This window comes from Gorilla gorilla, chromosome 2 (genome assembly GCF_029281585.2).
Source record: "Gorilla gorilla gorilla isolate KB3781 chromosome 2, NHGRI_mGorGor1-v2.1_pri, whole genome shotgun sequence".
NCBI lineage: Eukaryota > Metazoa > Chordata > Mammalia > Primates > Hominidae > Gorilla > Gorilla gorilla.
The window spans coordinates 206,158,917-206,171,183 of NC_086017.1; the positions used below are offsets into that span (position 1 = coordinate 206,158,917).

Consider the following 12,267-nt stretch of genomic DNA (forward strand, 5'->3'; position numbering starts at 1 on the left):
ACATATAGGCCGGTTCATTTTTAATCTGCTGCTGGTGTGGCCCAGTCCCCTCAACCAGACTGCTGGCAACTTTAAGTTGGAGACAGTTCTTGGAAGCAGGCTCAGTGCTGAGTTGGTTTTGACATAAGAATACATACACAGACAGACAGACAGAGAGATATACTGTAGCTGACATTTACTAAATGCCAGTCACTTTTTAAACAATTTATATCAATGATTTCATCCTCACTAAAACTTTGTGACGCGGGTTACAGCAATGGCAAATGCGTATCAACACGTACCTAGCACCACGTGTGGGTTACAACAGCAGCAAATGCGTATCAACACGTATCTAGCACCACGTGCCACCACATGCAAGCACTGTTGTGTTTATATCTGTGACCTCATTCAGCTTTCATAAACTTATGAGGTTGTTATTATCATGATCTCCACTTTATAGACAAGGAAACTGAGGCTTACAAGGGTTAAGGAACTGAGTCAAAGCCCCCCAGCTAGTAAGTGGTGAGGTCTGGATTTAAATCCAGGCAGCCTGGCCTGGAGCCCCCACTGACGAGACTGTCCTCGGCTGCCTCTCAGTGCATGGCGAGCGCCCTGTGAACAGTCGCCAAGATAAAACCCAGCCCTGAGCACCTCCGCTGGGACCACACAACTGCTTCTGATTCTCCGGGGGAGTGTGAGTGGAGAAAAGACCCTCACACAAATGCCCCCACCCCCCCACCACACACACACACAAAGAAGTCAGGCTGGGCAGGAAAGACGCTTCAAACCAAATGTCTGGACAAAGAAAAGACTAGGCTGGTGGAGGGGAATCGAGAAAGGCTCATGGAGGGTACTGTGGTGGTGAATGAGGAAGGACCCACAGAGTCCCACAGTCCCAGCAGTGGGGCGGGTCGGGAGGGGAACAGTGTGCTTCTAGGCCTAGGGGCAGCAGAGAGTGGCGGAGGAGACAAATGTGCATGATTCCACGCACAGGAAATACCAAGAATAGGCACATTCACAGGCAGGTTAGAGCTGGGGAGAGACAGGAAATGGGAAGTTATTATTTAATGGGTACAGGGTTTCTGTTTGGGGTGATGCACATATATGAGAAATGGTGGTGATGGTTGTACAACATTGTGAATAGAATTAATGCCAGTGACTGTACACTTCAAAATGGTTAAAATGGAGCCAGGCGCAGTGGCTCACGCCTGTAATCCCAGCACTTTGGGAGGCTGAGGCGGGTGGATCACGAGGTCAGAAGATGGAGACCATCCTGGCTAACATGTTGAAACCCCGTCTCTACTAAAAATACAAAAAATTAGCCGGGCGTGGTGGCGGGCGCCTGTAGTCCCAGCTACTTGGGAGGCTGAGGCAGGAGAATGGCGGGAACCCGGGAGGCGGAGCTTGCAGTGAGCGGAGATCGTGCCACTGCACTCCAGCCTGGGCGACAGAGAGAGAGACTCTGTCTCAACAACAACAAAAGGTTAACATGGCGAATTCTGTGTTATGTATATATTTGACCATAATCTCTCTTCACAGTGGCAGAGGAGGTGAAGCCACGGGCCTTGATGCTTGTCAAGGTCTCGGGAGCCCTCCTCGCTGCGCTGGCCCCTGCTGCAGAGCCCGTCATCAGAAGAAAACGATTTTTTTCCTTTGGGTTCTGACAGTTAAGGCCCTGGTGCCTCTTGATGGCAATCAGAGGGACTGGAAAACTCACTCTCTGCCTCATTCCAACACTACATACGTGTGGGACCCTCCCTGGGCCTCCTGGCCTGCAGCCTGGGGTCTCCAAGCCGCCTCAGGGCTTTCCGTCCCATGTTCTGCCCGAGCCCTGAGCGGCCCTGTTGACTTGGGACATGTGCCCCTTGGCTTGGCAGGGCTGCTGCTTCTCCCTTTCCAACTCATTGCTTCAAGCATAGACCATTCCACAATCACAATGTATTTACTTTCCAAAGCTGTGGATACCAAAGGAAAAACTGTGGTAGCAGAGTACGGTGTAATTAACGTGGAATGTACCAGGGGAACCGAGGACATGGCAGACAGACACCGCGTTCTCAAACAACCGCTTGCTGTTGAAGAGGGTCTATTTCCTCCTCTCCCTCTCCCTCTCCCTTCCCAAGAGATTAAAATAATAAACTCTAAGAAATAAATAAACGTGCTCAGCTTCACACGTACGAGGTCGACCCTGGCGCAGGTGCGTGGACTCACGTGTGGGGTAGCAGCTGGACAGCCATGATCTGCGTCCATCACCACCCAGGCGTCATGACCACAGAGAGACATATTTAGCACACACATTACTGGGCCACCCAAACCAGCACCACCATCCGGGGCCTGTGCTGTCAGCCTGGACGCAGTCAAGTCAGCTGAAAGTAAAATCCATTCTCCATAATAAAGGTGTTCACAAGCCCCTTTCCCTGTGCAAGTTAGCAAAGACAGAACCATCTGACGAAGAATTAAATGCAGTAACTGGGCTGGGCGCGGTGGCTCACGCCTATAATTCCAGCACTTTGGGAGGCCGAGGCAGGTGGATCACGAGGTCAGAAGATCGAGACCATCCTGGTTAACACATTGAAACCCCGTCTCTACTAAAAATACAAAAAAATTAGCTGGGCGTGGTGGTGGGCACCTGTAGTCCCAGCTACTGGGGAGGCTGAGGCTGGAGAATGGCATGAACCTGGGAGGCGGAGCTTGCAGTGAGCTGAGATCGCGCCACTGCACTCCAGCCTGGGCGACACAGCGAGACTCCGTCTCAAAAAAAAAAAAAAAAATGCAGTAACTATATTTGAATCTTGTTCAGTGTAAAAGTTCTTAAGAAAAAGTTGTTTTTAAAGTGTAGCTTCAGTCAATAATTGGGATCTGTTTCTCACTGGGCACAAAATGGAGGGAGAAGAGAAAAATTCTCCCTGTCTTACTTAAAAAAGAAGACAGACTAAATAAAGTACAATAAATATCTATAGAATAAAGTAGTGGAAATTTGGAACTTCCAAATTTGCAAATCTGGAACTTCCAGTCCCTTCATAAAGCTGTCTGAGATCCTGCACCTGAAACCAATCTCCCCGCCACCACCGTTCCCCCTGCTTCATGCGACAGGCAAGGAGTGGCCCAGCCATGTCTGTCCCTCCTTTATTCATCCTCTGTGGATGTCTGACGGCCAGATGGACAGGGCTGGTTTCCTACTGGTCTCCGAATCTCCTGCCTCCACACCTAGCACGGGGTCCTATCTGGGAAAGTGTGGCCTATATGGTATGGAAGCCAGGTACAGCAGGAGTTTTACCCACCAGAGCACCGGACAGTATGCTTTAGCCAGGACAAGGAGGGACACATTTAGCACACACATCGCAGCGCCTCCCCCAGAAGGCAGGCGTCTGCAGAGTCTTCTGCCCTGGCATCAGGCTAATGGCATGCTCCTCAGTGCCTATAGAATTAACGTCACCTTAGCCCAACACATAAGGCTCCCGGTGATGTGGCCTCTACCCCTGCCAGCCTCCTCCTCCTCTCTCCCTGGCACTCTCCCCGGCACTCTCCCCTGTACTCCACCCAGACCCAAGTTCCTGGGTCTACACACGCTACCCTCACTGAGGCTGTGGTGCCCTTCTCCCTCCTCGTCCACCAGAAAACTTCTTGCCACGAAAACCCAGCTCACAGGCCATGTCGTTTGTTCAGCTCCCTCCTCGCCCCCAAGCCTTGGACTATGTCTATGGTTGTGGGGTTTATACTGATCCTACATCCCTTTCTGTCCTATTAAACTGTGAGTTCTTTGGGGACAAAAACTGTGTCTTTTTATATCGGATATCCCTGCTGCCTAACCCTGTGCCTGGCACAAAGCAGGGACTCAGTCCAAATTTACTGAAGCGAACTAGTCTAGACAGGTATACTTTCACTGTCCAACTGCAAGGATATAACTAGCCTTTTGCAAGACAGCTATAGGTTCCACAGAGCGGCCCACAGCCAAGGCCTCTGCCAGTCTCTGTGAAGGGTTTCTGGCGCAATCCCAGCAGCTCCCCAGCCTCGGTGCTGTAATCCACAAAGCACTTCCCAGCATGTGACAGTGAGGCTATGACAAGTACATAATATGTCACCTTCAGAGCCGCCAGGCCTCTTGCCAGTGCTGTGCCGTCCTTACGGCACTTGGGCAGGTACCCCCAGCTTGAATGTTCGACTTAATTGATTGGGAGCAATTAAGGAGAACATGTACTACTTAATTAAACACTGTACCCCCACTGCCACCTTCATCAAAATCTCTTCAATCACATTAGGAAAAAACAGAATCTCTCTGGCTGGTTAGTATCTTTACTCTCAGGGCATCATGATGATGAAATGGGTAAACACATCCTCTTTTGCAAAACCATTTCCTTCCCATTTATTACTTTTTCTAGAAATGCACACAACTGCTATCACTTTCATAAATATTTTAAAACATCAGTAAGTCCCAGGGACATTCCTTTTGTATACTACATATTTCAGTGAGATTTGGATAAAATATGGTAGTTACACATGTAGCTCTAATTAACATATTTCCTGAATGAAAATGATAACATCTGGCCTCTTTTAAAGATGAAATATATGAAATTGGGATATAGCAAAAAATACATCTGAGCCAGGTGCTGTGGTGTGTTCCTGTTATCCTAGCTACCTGGGAGGCTGAGGCAAAAGGACTGCTGGAGCCCAGGGCTTTATGTCCAGCCTGGGAAATGTAGCGAGACCCTATCTCTATTGAAAAAAAAAAAGGGGAGAGGGGAAGGGAGGGGAGGGGAGGGAAGAAAGAAAAAGAAAGTAAGGAAACAGAAAAAAAGGAAGAAACAAAGAGGAAGGGAGGAAAGGAGGAAAGGACAAATGTAAGGAGGAAGGGAAGGGAAAGGGAGGGGAGGGGAGGGGTGGGGGAGGGGAGGGGAGGGGGTGGGAGAGGGGAGGGGAGGGGACGGGGGAGGGAGGGAGTGGGGAGGGAAGACAGAAAGAAAGTAAAGAAACAGAAAAAAAGGAAGAAAGAAAGAGGAAGGGAGGAAAGGAGGAATGGAAGGAGGAAGGGAAGGGAAAGGGAGGGGAGGGGAGGGAGAAAAAGAAAAGTGTCTGGTATATCTGAGTCTATGTTTTCCAACAGAATAGAATGAATGTCTTCTGAATTCTATATAAGATATACAACATGATATTTTGAAATACACAGGTAGTGAAATGGTTACAATAGTCAAGCAAATTAACATATCCATCAATTCACATTGTTACTCATCTTTGTGTGTGTGGCAAGAGCACCTAAAACAAACTCTTTTCGCAACATTCATGAATACAATATTATGAATGATAGCCCTCATGTCACATATGAACCCTCTAGACCCGTTCATCCCACACGTCTGCTATGCTGTATCCCCTGACTGGTATCTCCCCATTTCCTCCCTCACCCTTGCCGTGGCCGTGGTAACCATCATTTTATTCTCTACCGCTGTGTATTCAGCTTTTCCTCTTTTTAAAAAGATTCTACATATAAGTGAGATCATGCGACATATTTTTTCTCTGTGTCTGGCTTATTTCACTTAGCAATAATGTCCTCCAAGTTTCATCCACGCTGTGGCAAATGGTATGACTCCTCCTTTTTAAAGGCTGAGTAATATTCCATTGTGTGTGTGTGTGTGTGTGTGTCTTGTATGTTACAATTTCTTTCTCTATTCATCTATCAACAGACATTTAGGTTCTTTCCGTATCTTGGCTACTGTGAATAACGTTGCCGTGAGCACGGGAGAGCAGTTATCTTTACGAGGTAGTGATTTCATTTCCTTTGGGTCAATGCCCAGAAGAAGGACTGCTGAGTCATATAGTAGTTCTAGTTTTATTTCTTTAGGAATTTCCATATTGTTTTCCATCATGGCTGTACCAACCTACATTCCTACCAACGGTGCAGCGTGCTGGGGCTCCCTCTTCTCCACACCCTCGCCAACAGTGGCTATCTCTTGTGTTTTTGACAATGGCTATTCTATCAGGTGTGAAGTGAGAATGACTGTTTTCTGATTTTGCCAGATTTTTATATGTCTAAGGAATTAACCCCGTACTGCCAGCCTGCACTGAACGGGGAGAAGTGGCGGCTCACGCTAGTAACAGTCAGTGCTGTGGGGGGCAGATAAAAGGAAGCCTAGGAACGCTGGACGGAAATGCTGATTTGCTCCAGATAACAGACTGGAATTCCAGGCCATGAGGCTGGGCCTAGTTTAGTTAATGCTGGCCACTGGTTGTTCTGTTATAGAAAAACAGGAGTGCAGGAATGCACCCCCACACCAGCGACCTGCGTCCATCTCTTCTGCATTTGTTAGAAGCTGCATGGGCCTAAATCACACACGCTCAGAACCTAGAAAGAATCAGTGTAGGTAAAACAAGAGAGAAATTAATTTTAAATAGGAAAATGTTGTCTTTTGAAGCCTTTTAAAGGCCCTTACATTCACCGTCGCTGTGCCTTTACCTAGACTCAGATAAATGACAGAAGAGGTGCTGTTCTGTGAGACCTTTAGCATCCATCAAGGGGAAGTCGCTGGGCAAGAGGAATGAAATTCAGGCCCTGAGAAACTAGGGAAAAAAAAAAAGTTAGAGAAACAATGCAATCTTGTCAGGCGACCAATTCCAAGTGTGTCCTTTGACCTCATGGAATAAAAGACAGTCCCTGGCATAACTCAGAAAATACTAGCTGGGGTCATATGCTTCTGATTACTGAGAAAGGCCAGCACAGGCTGAGAGTCCCTATGCTCCTGCCTAACCCTGTGGCCTCTCCAACGAGGGGAGAAAGGTTTGACGCACTGGAAGTTCATCACTTTAAGTCTGTTGTTTGGAATTCTGAATACATTTTCCTATAACAACTATTTCCAACTGGTGTTTGGGCGCCTTTTTAGACATTACATACAGATGGACCCAGAGTTTAGAATGGGAGCAACGGGGAAAGGAAAATGGGAGGTCGGGCCCATGAAATCTACTGATGAGCAGAGGCCCTTTGGGAGCACACACCCACTGTGACGGTGATGACGGTGATGAGGGCTCCGTGTGTGTGTGTGTGTGTGTGTGTGTGTGTGTGTGTGTATTTTATGAGAGGGCAGGTGCCATGAGAGGAAAACAAGGCTCTAGGAATAGAAACAGAAGTATGAAGAAGTGGTTCAAAGACAAGAAGTACCAAGCATAGGAGATGGTTCTGAGTCCCAATCATTCCTCAGCTTAAGTTCTTCTTTCTACAGTACTTCACTTCCCAGGCAGGAGTGCCCAGGTGAGCAGTTCCCTTGCAGGGAGGGGGTGGGGCAGCAGTGGACTCATGCTGCCTGCTGGGAAAGGGTATGTGACATTCAGCTGCTCACACGACCATGTGTTCACTGAGCAGGGGATCACAACCTCAAGCTCCCAGAGAGCAAGGCAGTGGGGACGAGGCGGGGACCTGGGAGATCCAGAGAGCGTGGCACGACCACCTGAGAGAGGCTGCTGTTGTTCAGCTGAGGCCAGGGGTTCTGGAGAAAAGGCAGGCCTAGTATCATCCTGACTTCTGAGTTTTAAAGGAAAGCTACAGAATACCTTGATTTTAAATGTTGGCAACTAATACAAAGTAACAACAACAACAAAATGCTACAGGCAAAAACAAAAACAAAAAAAACCCCACACCAAAAACCCTCTTCTGTCTGGTCTGTGGAATATCAGTTTGCAGTCCCTTTCCCAGTGTCTACAGCTAGAATAAACCATTTGGTTCTTTGATTCGCAAGTCTAGCTACAAGCCAGAATCACTTTGGGTACATGGTCAAAATGCAGCTTTGGAGACCAACAGTATTGGGATGCCTGGGACAAGGCCTGAGAGCCTGTCTTTTGAGGTACCCTGGGGATAGCGGTGTGGCTGCGCTGCATTTGGAAACCACTGGCTGGTTTGTATTTCATCCACATAACCAACTGCTCACTAGTGTTTCACACCTCCAGTTCATAATGGTCAAATACTATCACAAGAATGATCGAATGATAAAACCACAAAATATGCTGACCCCATGGATAGGAAAGGGGTGAATGTCAAGGGGACCTGGGACACAACCAAGTGTGTGAAAGTGTGTCTTATCTAAATGGTTTATGAAAAATTAAAACTCTATAATATATAAGCATATGTTTTAACAGACGAATTTTCCCTCTACTAAATCTTTGAGTAAAACTGACTCTTCAGGAAGATGCAGTAAGCTTTGATCCTGTGACTGGAGAGTACAGCTGTCCCCAGGATATTCACCAAAGTTTAAGAGAAACAGACATATCTACACACCGTATCATCATCTCGTCTGACTTACGCCCAAAGGCAAAGGGCCACGTGAAGTCCACAGCAGGACTCAAGTGCAAAGTCAACAGACTTTTATTTAAACTTCTGTTCAAAGGTATGTGAGTGTTGAAAGTGTGTCAGATGGTGGAGAAAATGACATAACAGGAAATTGTCGTTTAACAACAGAGTCCATCCCTGAATGCTCCAGCCAAGTCTGCGCCTCCGCGTCCACTCACGGGGCCACCGAGCAGTGATTTGGAGACCTGTTTCAACTATCAGCGGGGGCCGAGGGATCCCTGAGCCAGATCTACACCGTGGCAGAGCCCCCCGGGTCATTTTCCCACCGTCGGTGAAACTGTGAGGAAACCATGGTATTATTCCCGGCCTCCCTGCGCTTCCCTCTCTCCTTTCCTGGTGACGTTTCCAGCTGTCACCAGCATTCCATGGCATACTTCTCATTCCCCACCTTCCCTTACTCTCATATCATCACTTCTTAGTAAGCCTAAAGCCTTCCCCTTTCCTGTATTATTTACTTCTGATTAATTTCGGCAGCATTTCACCGACGCGTAGCATTTAACTATTGACTTGAACACCATAGTTATTGCTTCTTATGGAAAAAGAATACTTTAAATTAAACGTGGTCTCTTTATGCTAAAGTGCCCAATTTGTTATGATTAATAAAGTTACCAATCAGTAAAGTTACTTTATATGATCACTCTGAAAAAAACAATAAAACCTCTTTGTGGAAGCCCAATACACTGCCATTCTGTCATTCACTAGTGTTCTCGACGGAGAGGCGCTCTTGCTGTGCTGTGTCGTTTTTGATGGAGGGATGCTCTTGCTCCGCACTCCCACCTAACCCTCACCCCCAACCCCCTAAAAGGTTCTGGCCCCAGCACGGCCCCGCACACACCCTCTCTCACTGGACTTGCCCCTTCCCTTCTCCCGGGCCTCAAGGTGGTGTCTACGCCGGGCTCGCTGGAACCTTCCAAGGCTCGGTGATTCTGGGCTGCGGTGGGAGGGCCCTGAGTTCTTAGACCCGCGTGCAGATCCGGCCGCGACACAGGCGAGACCCCTGCTGGCGAGGCGCGGAACTGCAGGCACGCCGCGGCAGGGAGGGCCGCAGAGCGGGAGGGGCCTGGGGCGCTCCCAGCAAAGAAGCTGGGGTGGGGGGCTGGCCACCCATCAGGTCATCAGGAGCCAAGTCCTCTTCCACACTTCTTTCACCACTGTCTTCAGCTGCCACCTCTGCCTGCCTCAGGACCATCAAGCTGTCTGGCTTCCGTCCTAAGACCCTGAGACAGAATGGAACCCTGGGCACTTACCCTCCTAGGCCAAGGCCAAATTCTCCAAAACACCCCCTAGAGGTGGGGGTGACGCGGGAGGAGAGCAGACACTTGGAGCCCTGGACATTGGGCCAAGCATCCCACAGACGACACGTAAACGGCTCCCGGATGGTAATACAATCAGAGGCTCCACAGAATCTTTTTCTGTTGGCAACGGGATTAGAAAATAAAAATAAATTCCAAACACACACAAGCACCTGCCCTTTGCCTGGTGGAATGGAGAGCTCTCGTTTTGTTTTGCCCAGAACGACTTTCATTTACAGCTTCACATTTACAGCTTCACTTCAGCAAGACGAAAAGCTGAGTCCAGACGCCCTTCAAAAAGAAGAGAGGTGGCCGGGTGCGGTGGCTCACGCCTGGAATCCCAGCACTTTTGGAGGCCGAGGCGGGCGGATCACCTGAGGTCGGGAGTTCGAGACCAGCCTGACCAAGATGGCGAAACCTTGCCTCTACTAAAAATACAAAAATTAGCCGGGCATGGTGGCGGGCGCCTGTAATCCCAGCTACTCAGGAGGCTGAGGGAGGAGAATCGCTTGAACCCAGGAGGTGGAGCTTGCAGTAAGCCAAGATCATGCCACTACACTCCAGCCTGGGCAACAAGAGCGAAACTCCGTCTCAAAAAAAAAAAAAAAAAAAAAAAAAAAAAAAAAAAAAAAAAAAAGGGAGAGAGGAGGAGGAAGAAGAAGGAGGAGGAGGAGGAAGGAGGAAGGAGGAAGGAGGAGGAGGGGGAGGAGGAGGGGGAAGAGGGGGAGAGGAGGGGAGGAGGAGGGGGAAGAGGGGGAGAGGAGGGGGGGAGAGGAGGAGGGGGAGGAGGAGGGGGAGGAGGAGAAGGAGAGCCGCAAGTGCCAGGGGGGCAAACCTAGCAAGAACAGTCAGTATTCTCCGCACTGTGACCCCGTCCTCCCTGCGCTTCCAGCGGGGATCCAGCCCCTCAGTGTTGGGAATCCTCATGGCCTCATGAGGCCATCTTGGTAGAGACACCACCTCGTTTCTTAAATTAGGAAAATGGAGACTCCCACGTGGAGGCATCACCCGCCCAGGTCTCCGCACAGTGGGGCCCTTCTTCCAGTCAGCTGCTGGCCAGTGCTGAGGAGGGTCTCTACACACAACACAACCCATTTTATCTGGCCAACACAACTCTGATGCCACTCGGCTCTCATACAGTTGAACCGTGTCAGATGAGACGTGGCTGGAAACCTCCCTCTAGCTGTATGCATCTCCCACCACTCCCCATAGGGAGGTCTGGCCTTTCATCTTACAGAGAGACCTAGGTGACCTGCAGAGGCAACCCTGGGTCACCTGAGCTGCAAGTCCCAGTTCTGGGCCCGGCCTGCAATGTTCATATATTCTTCCATCCATTCTTGTTTTTCTTTACTAAACATAACTGCATGTTACAACCAGCTAGGCATAAACATTAATTAGAAACGCAAACCACCATACTGATAAAAACATGCAGAAATCCTATGAACCAGCGGCGTAACTGGGAACTTTCTCAAGAGCCTTTGACTCTTATCAAACTGCTAACTCTTGTTTTATTTGAGACTTAGTAGCATCTTCCTAGTTTTTTAGAAAATTGATTTCCTGTCTGTAAAATACACATTCGGAGTAAAAAATCTGGAAAACTTTACAAATCGTAAAGAAAAAACAACACACATATACAGTCATGCATCGCTTAACAACAGAGTTTGCTCTGAGAAATGCATTGTTAGGTGATTTCGTCTTTGTGTGAACACACAGAGTGACTTCCACAAACCGAGATGGTATTGCCCACCACACAACAGGGCTGTATGGTACAGTCTGCTGCTCCTAGGCTACAAACCTGCATGGCATGTTACTATACTGAGTACTGTAGGTGCCTGTAACACAATGGTATCTGTCTATCTAAACATATCCAAACACAGAAAAGGTACAGTAATAATATGGTATTATAATCGTACGGGACCACCGTCATATATTGACCAAAATGTTACGCAGCATGTGACTGTAACTCAATTCACTCTCCCCCTCCACGAAGCTAGAAAGTAAATCCAAGGATGTCCTTACAACACCCTACTGGTAACGTCACGTCCCACGCAGTGGCTAGAAATAATAATTAAGGCAGCTATTATCTTGTGAGGTAAGCACTACGTCAGAGCTTTACCTGTATTTTCTTTAGTTCTCACGAAAACCCCAAAGGTATTATTATTTCCAATATATTGATAAAGCAGTGAATTCTCAGGAAAGTGAACTCGAAAGGGGCAGAGCCAGGACTGTTAATCACCCAGTCCCGCTACCCCCAAAATTCATGCTCAGCATTCCTCCAGATTCTCTCTCTTCGTTGCTTGCAGATCTCCACTCTTGAACAGGAGCATCATTTTATGAAGGAGGGCACAGGCAAGGTACTTCCACAGCAGAGGCCGACAGCCCAGCAGCGCCTTCACTATAGCTGAACACCTTGAGCCACACTCTCGAGAAGGCGGAATAACCAGGCCTGGCTCTCCCAAGCCAGCAGCGTGTGTGTGCGTGTATGGTGTGTCTGTGTGTGGCATGTGTGCAGTGTATAAGTGTGCGTGTGTGTATGTATGCATGTGTATGGTGTGTGTGTGTTGGTGGTGTATGAGTGTGTGGTATATGTGTGCGTGTATGTGGTATATGTGTGCATGTGTGTGTGAGGTATGTGTATGTGTGTGTGGTGTATGAGTGTGCATGTGTGTGTGG

The 12,267-nt window shown here is 48.4% G+C and overlaps 1 protein-coding gene across 5 annotated transcripts in view; it reads right to left on the reverse strand.

Annotated features, from left to right (window-relative positions):
• Positions 1–12,267, reverse strand: part of XXYLT1 (xyloside xylosyltransferase 1) — a 199,903-nt gene that overhangs the window by 23,058 nt on the left and 164,578 nt on the right. The gene's annotated exons all lie outside the window — the stretch shown is intronic.